The 7,985-nt window shown below is 47.1% G+C and overlaps 1 long non-coding RNA gene across 1 annotated transcript; it reads right to left on the bottom strand.

The window, feature by feature from the left end:
* Positions 1 to 814: 814 nt before the first annotated feature.
* On the bottom strand, positions 815 to 6,333 carry LOC308186728. Its single transcript, XR_013944205.1, has 2 exons — positions 5,494 to 6,333; positions 815 to 1,082 (listed from the first exon to the last, which is right to left on the bottom strand). It is a non-coding gene; the product is annotated as an uncharacterized lncRNA (long non-coding RNA).
* Between the last annotated feature and the right edge of the window lie 1,652 nt (positions 6,334 to 7,985).

The raw sequence follows: 7,985 nt of genomic DNA, 5'->3' as shown, positions 1-7,985 counted from the left end.
CCTGAGTTACTTATTTTAGCATTAATTCTCCTATATTCATAGGTTGACCTGTTTGTGATAAGGGAATCATCTTATTTTGGTATTTTTAGGTGGTGGAGCTTTGACGCACTCTTTTTTGATGGCTGCTTTAGGGCCCACGGTAGGATCAGTAGTAAGAATTATCCGCTAGTCGAGGTTGTGTCCTTTTTTAATGGAGCTGTCCCTCCATTAAATAGCTCTTAATCATCTCATTAGGGTTCAGGATGTCCGGTAGGGAGGATTAAGGGGGAACTTAGATTCGTTTCACAGGTAACCAGCTATCACCCAGCTCGGTTGGCTTTTCACCTCTACTGACAAGTCATCCCACTCTTTTGCAACAGAGACGGGTTCGCTCTCTTTAACTGCTTGAAAGTAGCTCGCTTGGGTTTCGGGGGGGCAAACTTTAGTTCACTTTGCTTGGTTGTTCTCGCTAAACCATGATGCAAAAGGTACAAGGGTTGATCTTTGCTGTCTGTCGCTTTGATTGTTTCACTGCTATTTCATCTTTCCCTTACGGTACTGGGGTCTCTATCGCGTCTAAGTGTCTTTTCTATCGCCTATACTAAGACTGTAAAATGCTTTAGTTTAATTAGTTTAGTAAATTCTTTAGTTTTGGTGTACTATTTGTGTGGTTGAGCTAGAGGGGGGGCTTCAAGACGATCCGGTCTAGTAGATATCTTTCAGGTGTAAGCTGAGTGCTTTGGTGTTATAGCTACGTCTTGATATTCTAAGTACACCTTCCGGTACACTTACCTTGTTACGACTTACCTCATCTTCAGCGTATTTATGGTATTAGTTATGTGGGATGTGGCTTTTGAGGAGGGTGACGGGCGGTATGTACGTGCCCCAGGGCCGGCTTAAAGTAGGCTCTATTGTCCCACTTTACTGCTAAATCCGCCTTCCAGAAGTGGTTTCACGCTTCTTTCCGTGTGCCCTATGAATAGGGAATGTAGCCCATTTCTTCCACTCCATAGGCTATACCTTGACCTGTCTTATTAGCGGGGTGCTATTGTGTCCACTGTTGTGCTCTCATTCGAGGTGGGCTGGCGACGGCGGTATGTAGGCTGTGTTGGCAAGGGGTGGTTGGGTTAATCGGGGATTATCGATTGTAGAACAGGCTCCTCTAGGTGGGTTTGGGGCACCGCCAAGTCCTTAGAGTTTTAAGCGTTTGTGCTCGTAGTTCTCTGGCGGATACTTCGGTAAAGTAAGTATCAAGATTTAGGGCCAGGCATAGTGGGGTATCTAATCCCAGTTTGGGCCCTGGCTTTCATGGGTTTAAATCAGTCGTTAGTTCCTAAGATCATCTTAATGGTGTGTTTAGGTGCATCTTGGGCTTATGACAGCTTAGTTGCATTTTGATCTTAGTTAGCTAGGATAGGCATTTTACCACTCTTTACGCCGTGTCAATAGGACGGTTGATTTGGGTTTCTTGTATGACCGCGGTGGCTGGCACAAGATTTACCAACCCTTGAAGTTAGGCTGTTGCTATAACTAAGTCAAGTTTGCACTCATTGCTTAATGTTAATTACTGCTGAATACCCGTGGGGGCGTGGCTTAGCGAGGCGTCTTGGGCTACTACTTGGGTGTGCCTGATACCCGCTCCTCAAGGCCTGTATGGGGGTAGGTGGTCGAGGGCGTTTACACTGGGGCGCGGATACTTGCATGTATATATTTAGCAAAAACCAACCGTAAGGTTAGGACTAAGTCTTTTGTCCGCAGGCATGTTTTATGCCATCTTGGCAACTTCAGTGCCATGCTTTGTGTTAAGCTATGTGGACGGGGGTGTGGTTAGCTGATAGTTGAGTGGTGAGTGAGAGTGAAGTATATGAAATTATTGCTTGTGTTTACTATTTTTAGTACTGGAGTTTCTCTAATAAGTTTAAGTTATTTTGTATGTGTTTGTGTGTATATGTACATCGTTCCGATGATGTCATGGAAGGGATGATTAATGGAGTTTTAGAGGTAGTTTGCTGGGATTGGGCGATGAAGGTTTATGCTACATGGTGGTTAGCGAAAGTTTACTGGTTTAGTTTGTGAAGCGCAGGGGTTGCGCTTAATGATTTGTTGTTTTGTGCTATGTCCAACGAGCATTCATCCAATAGCCCCATTTAACCCGGAGGGTGGAGGTAACATTAACTGAATGTGGTCAAAGTGCATCAGTGTCAGGATGATTCCCCATATACGCCAACCGTCTCATCGAGGGACCCTTGAAATATAGGATAGGCCGTGAGGCAGGTGTGTCCAGGCTTAGATTGTGGGACCCCCGAGATCACTGGGAATAGCCACCTGTGAGGTAACCCCGGAAAAAATAAGAGGAACCAGAGGCGCCAAAAAGCTGGAACATGCCGCGATTACGCATTGAGAAGGTGAAAGTACTCACAGATGCCACTTTGAAGGGCAAGGAGGGGTGAGTGAACCCAATGGATGGCCCTGACCGAGGAACCAGAGGCGCAAAAATGTGAGGAGGGCGAGGGGTTTAGGGGGAACGTATGGGCCTGAAGCTAGTCATACCGGACATTATGTGCAACGGGTTGCTGATTTCACGTGAGGAGTACGATTAATAAATCCGTCTGATACGAACTGCATGAGATATGTGGTGGAGAGTTGTTGTTGGAGCATGTCCTGTGAGCATTCATTAAAATGGGGTCTTGCTATGCGCTTGAGTGGAGTTGTATTGGGTGTTGTGGGGTATGGTCCTAGAACATTCATGCCGGGTGGTTTGGTAGGAGTGTGTTTAAGGGTTTAATGGCCGTGTACATGTATGGGTTTAGCACCTGCTTATAAGATAGTCCGTATATAATGTATATTACTGGTACTATAGTATGTATGTATATGGGGTATATAAATTTATGCACGAATATGCATAACCAAATACCCCCGCCTCGGGGGGGGAGGGGGGGGGGGTTAAGCATAATGGCATAGATGGGGTAGAATTATTGGGGGCTTGCGGTTAGTTCCTGTAGTTGAGAACAATGGCGGCTTTTCGAGCCGCAGGCCTCGGGTAGTGTCCGGGCAGGAATAATGACTTATTTTATGTTTTTTTTAGGGATTTGCTTTGCGGTGGGTGTTTTGGGTGTGGCGTCGAATCCTTCGCCGTATTATGGGGTTGTTGGTTTGGTGTTAGCGTCTGTGGCGGGGTGCGGGTGGTTGCTGGGCCTTGGGGTTTCGTTCGTGGCTTTAGTGCTGTTTATGGTGTATTTGGGGGGTATGCTGGTGGTGTTTGTTTATTCAGTAGCTTTAGCAGCGGAGCCTTTCCCTGGGGCTTGGGGGGATTGACGGGTGATTGGATGTGCAGTAGCGTTTGTGGCAATTGTTTTTGGGGGGTTGGTGTTTGGGGGGTTTATGGGGGCTTGGAAGTTCGGGGTTTCTACTGTGAATAATGTTGGGGTGTTTGTTGTTCGGTCGGATTTTAGTGGAGTTTCCATGTTTTATTCACATGGGGCAGGGATGTTTTTAGTGGCGGGTTGGGGGCTGTTGTTGACTTTGTTTGTTGTATTGGAGCTTGTGCGGGGGTTGTCGCGGGGTGCTATTCGGGCGGTTTAGGGGTTAGGGTCAGAGAATAGTTTATTGAAAATGCCAGCTTTGGGAGCTGGAGATAAAGGTTTGAGTCCTTTTTTTCTGAGTTTGGGGTACTCTAAGAAGTGGTAAGTCTTCAATCTTTGGTTTACAAGACCAATGTTTTTATAAACTATTAGAGTATTTAGCAGTTGAGTATTTTGTTTTCTAGGGCGCTTGCGGCGGGGAGGAGAAATAGGAGGATAGTGAAGTAGGCGATTGAAGCGAGTTGGCCGATGATGATGAATGGGTGTTCGACGGGTTGGCTTCCTACTCATGTTAGGACGAGGAGGTCGGCGACTAGTACTCAGAATAGGAGCTGGGAGAGTGGTCGGAATGTTATTGCTCGTTGTTTTGATTTGTGCAGGAATGGGATTAGGAATAGGATCAGTACGGAGGCGGCCAGTGCTAATACGCCTCCTAGTTTATTTGGGATTGAACGTAGGATGGCGTAGGCGAATAGGAACTATCATTCTGGCTTGATGTGTGGTGGGGTTACTAGCGGGTTTGCTGGGGTGAAGTTTTCTGGGTCTCCCAGGAGGTTAACCGCTCATGCTTCTTTCTTATGAGACGTTAGTAAACCAATTACATAGCCTTGTCAAGACTAAATCACAGGTAAAAATCCTGTACATCTCATGTGGCCAACCACTCCCAACTAGGATTCCAAGACGCCTCATCACCCATCATAGAAGAACTCGTTGAATTCCACGACCACGCCCTAATCGTTGCCCTAGCTATCTGCAGCCTAGTTCTCTACCTTTTAGCCCACATACTAACAGAAAAACTCTCGTCCAATGCTGTAGACGCCCAAGAAGTAGAGCTGATCTGGACAATCCTACCTGCTATCGTCCTGGTACTCCTCGCCCTCCCATCCCTACAAATCCTCTACATAATGGACGAAATCGACGAACCAGACCTCACCCTAAAAGCCATCGGCCACCAATGATACTGAAGCTACGAATACACAGACTTCAAAGACCTATCATTCGACTCCTACATAGTGCCCACCCCAGACTTACCCAACGGCCACTTCCGACTGCTAGAAGTTGACCACCGCGTAGTTATCCCAATAGAATCCCCCATCCGCGTAATCATTACTGCAGGAGACGTACTCCACTCCTGAGCAGTCCCAACGCTCGGAGTTAAAACAGACGCAATCCCAGGCCGACTAAACCAAACTTCATTCATTACCACCCGGCCTGGGATTTTTTACGGACAATGCTCAGAAATTTGCGGGGCTAATCACAGCTACATACCTACTGTAGTAGAATCAACCCCACTCCCACATTTCGAGGCCTGATCGTCCCTTCTATCATCATCCTAATCATTAAGAAGCTATGCAACAGCACTAGCCTTTTAAGCTAGCCAAAGAGGGACTTCCCCCTCCTTAATGATATGCCACAGCTTAACCCCGCACCATGATTTTCAATCATAATTATAACCTGATTAACCCTAGCACTCCTCATCCAACCAAAACTACTAGCCTTCACCACAACCAACCCCCCATCAAATAAGACCTCCCTCACTACCAAACCCACACCATGATCCTGACCATGAACCTAAGCTTCTTTGACCAATTTTCCAGCCCCAATCTATTTGGCATCCCCTTAATCCTACTATCCCTACTCTTCCCAGCCCTACTATTCCCGTCCCCAAACAACCGATGAATCAACAACCGCCTTTCTACTATCCAAACATGACTCCTTCACCTAATCACAAAACAACTAATAGTCCCACTCAACAAAAATGGCCACAAATGAGCCATAATATTTACATCCCTAATAATCATACTTCTTACAATCAACCTTCTAGGCCTCCTTCCATATACATTCACCCCAACCACCCAACTATCTATGAACATAGCCCTAGCCTTCCCACTATGGCTCGCCACACTACTAACAGGCATGTTTAACCATGTACGTGCCCCAGGGCCGGCTTAAAGTAGGCTCTATTGTCCCACTTTACTGCTAAATCCGCCTTCCAGAAGTGGTTTCACGCTTCTTTCCGTGTGCCCTATGAATAGGGAATGTAGCCCATTTCTTCCACTCCATAGGCTATACCTTGACCTGTCTTATTAGCGGGGTGCTATTGTGTCCACTGTTGTGCTCTCATTCGAGGTGGGCTGGCGACGGCGGTATGTAGGCTGTGTTGGCAAGGGGTGGTTGGGTTAATCGGGGATTATCGATTGTAGAACAGGCTCCTCTAGGTGGGTTTGGGGCACCGCCAAGTCCTTAGAGTTTTAAGCGTTTGTGCTCGTAGTTCTCTGGCGGATACTTCGGTAAAGTAAGTATCAAGATTTAGGGCCAGGCATAGTGGGGTATCTAATCCCAGTTTGGGCCCTGGCTTTCATGGGTTTAAATCAGTCGTTAGTTCCTAAGATCATCTTAATGGTGTGTTTAGGTGCATCTTGGGCTTATGACAGCTTAGTTGCATTTTGATCTTAGTTAGCTAGGATAGGCATTTTACCACTCTTTACGCCGTGTCAATAGGACGGTTGATTTGGGTTTCTTGTATGACCGCGGTGGCTGGCACAAGATTTACCAACCCTTGAAGTTAGGCTGTTGCTATAACTAAGTCAAGTTTGCACTCATTGCTTAATGTTAATTACTGCTGAATACCCGTGGGGGCGTGGCTTAGCGAGGCGTCTTGGGCTACTACTTGGGTGTGCCTGATACCCGCTCCTCAAGGCCTGTATGGGGGTAGGTGGTCGAGGGCGTTTACACTGGGGCGCGGATACTTGCATGTATATATTTAGCAAAAACCAACCGTAAGGTTAGGACTAAGTCTTTTGTCCGCAGGCATGTTTTATGCCATCTTGGCAACTTCAGTGCCATGCTTTGTGTTAAGCTATGTGGACGGGGGTGTGGTTAGCTGATAGTTGAGTGGTGAGTGAGAGTGAAGTATATGAAATTATTGCTTGTGTTTACTATTTTTAGTACTGGAGTTTCTCTAAGTCCTAGGACTAGGAGGAAATGGTGTTTCATAGTGTGTAGGCGTCGGGATAGTCCGAGTATCGTCGGGGTATTCCTGCTAGGCCTAGGAAGTGCTGGGGGAAGAACGTTAGGTTTACTCCTGTAAATATTACCCCGAAGTGGGCTTTTGCTCATGTTTGGTGTAGGGTAAACCCAGTGAGTAGTGGGAATCAGTGAGTAAATCCTGCTAGAATGGCAAAGACGGCGCCTATGGATAGGACGTAGTGGAAGTGGGCAACTACGTAGTACGTGTCGTGCAGGGCGATGTCTAGGGAAGAGTTTGCAAGAACGCTTCCTGTTAATCCTCCGATGGTAAATAGGAAGATAAATCCTAGAGCTCATAGTATTGGGGGGGGGTCTCATTTGATTGTTCCTCCGTGCAGGGTGGCTAGTCAGCTAAATACTTTGATTCCGGTAGGGATGGCAATGATTATAGTGGCTGATGTAAAGTAGGCTCGGGTATCAACGTCTATTCCTACTGTAAACATGTGGTGAGCTCAGACGATGAATCCTAGGAAGCCGATGGATAGTATGGCTCAGACTATTCCCATGTAGCCGAAGGGCTCCTTTTTGCCTGAGTAGTATGTGACTACGTGTGAGATGATTCCGAACCCCGGTAGGATCAGAATATAGACTTCTGGGTGTCCGAAGAATCAGAATAGGTGTTGGTACAGGATTGGGTCTCCTCCTCCAGCGGGGTCGAAGAATGTGGTGTTTAGGTTTCGATCAGTTAGTAATATTGTAATACCGGCGGCGAGTACGGGGAGTGATAGAAGGAGTAGGATGGCGGTAATTAGTACGGATCAGACAAATAGTGGGGTTTGGTATTGTGAGAGTGCGGGGGGTTTTATGTTGATGGCTGTGGTGATAAAGTTGATGGCCCCAAGGATGGAGGAGATACCGGCTAAGTGGAGTGAGAAGATAGCCAGGTCTACTGAAGCTCCGGCGTGGGCAAGGTCACCTGCTAGGGGAGGGTAGACAGTTCAGCCTGTGCCGGCGCCAGCTTCTACAGTGGATGAGGCTAGTAGGAGGAGGAATGATGGGGGGAGGAGTCAAAAGCTTATGTTGTTTATTCGCGGGAATGCTATGTCGGGGGCACCGATTATGAGGGGGACTACTCAGTTGCCGAATCCTCCGATCATGATGGGTATGACTATAAAGAAGCTTATTACAAAGGCGTGAGCGGTAACGATTACATTGTAAATTTGGTCGTCGCCTAGGAGAGTTCCTGGTTGTCCTAGTTCTGCGCGGATTAATAGGCTGAGTGCGGTGCCGACTATTCCTGCTCATGCCCCGAAGATGAGGTACAGGGTGCCAATATCCTTATGGTTAGTGGAAAATAGTCATCGGTTGATGAAGGTGACGGGTAAGATGGCTGAGTGTTGAAGCGTTAGGCTGTAGTCCTTTTTACAGAGGTTTAATTCCTCTTCTTATCGGCTC

The sequence above is a fragment of the Anser brachyrhynchus genome (assembly GCF_964034855.1).
Source record: "Anser brachyrhynchus genome assembly, contig: SCAFFOLD_32, whole genome shotgun sequence".
NCBI classification, from domain to species: domain Eukaryota; kingdom Metazoa; phylum Chordata; class Aves; order Anseriformes; family Anatidae; genus Anser; species Anser brachyrhynchus.
This window is presented reverse-complemented; position numbering and strand designations above follow the sequence as displayed.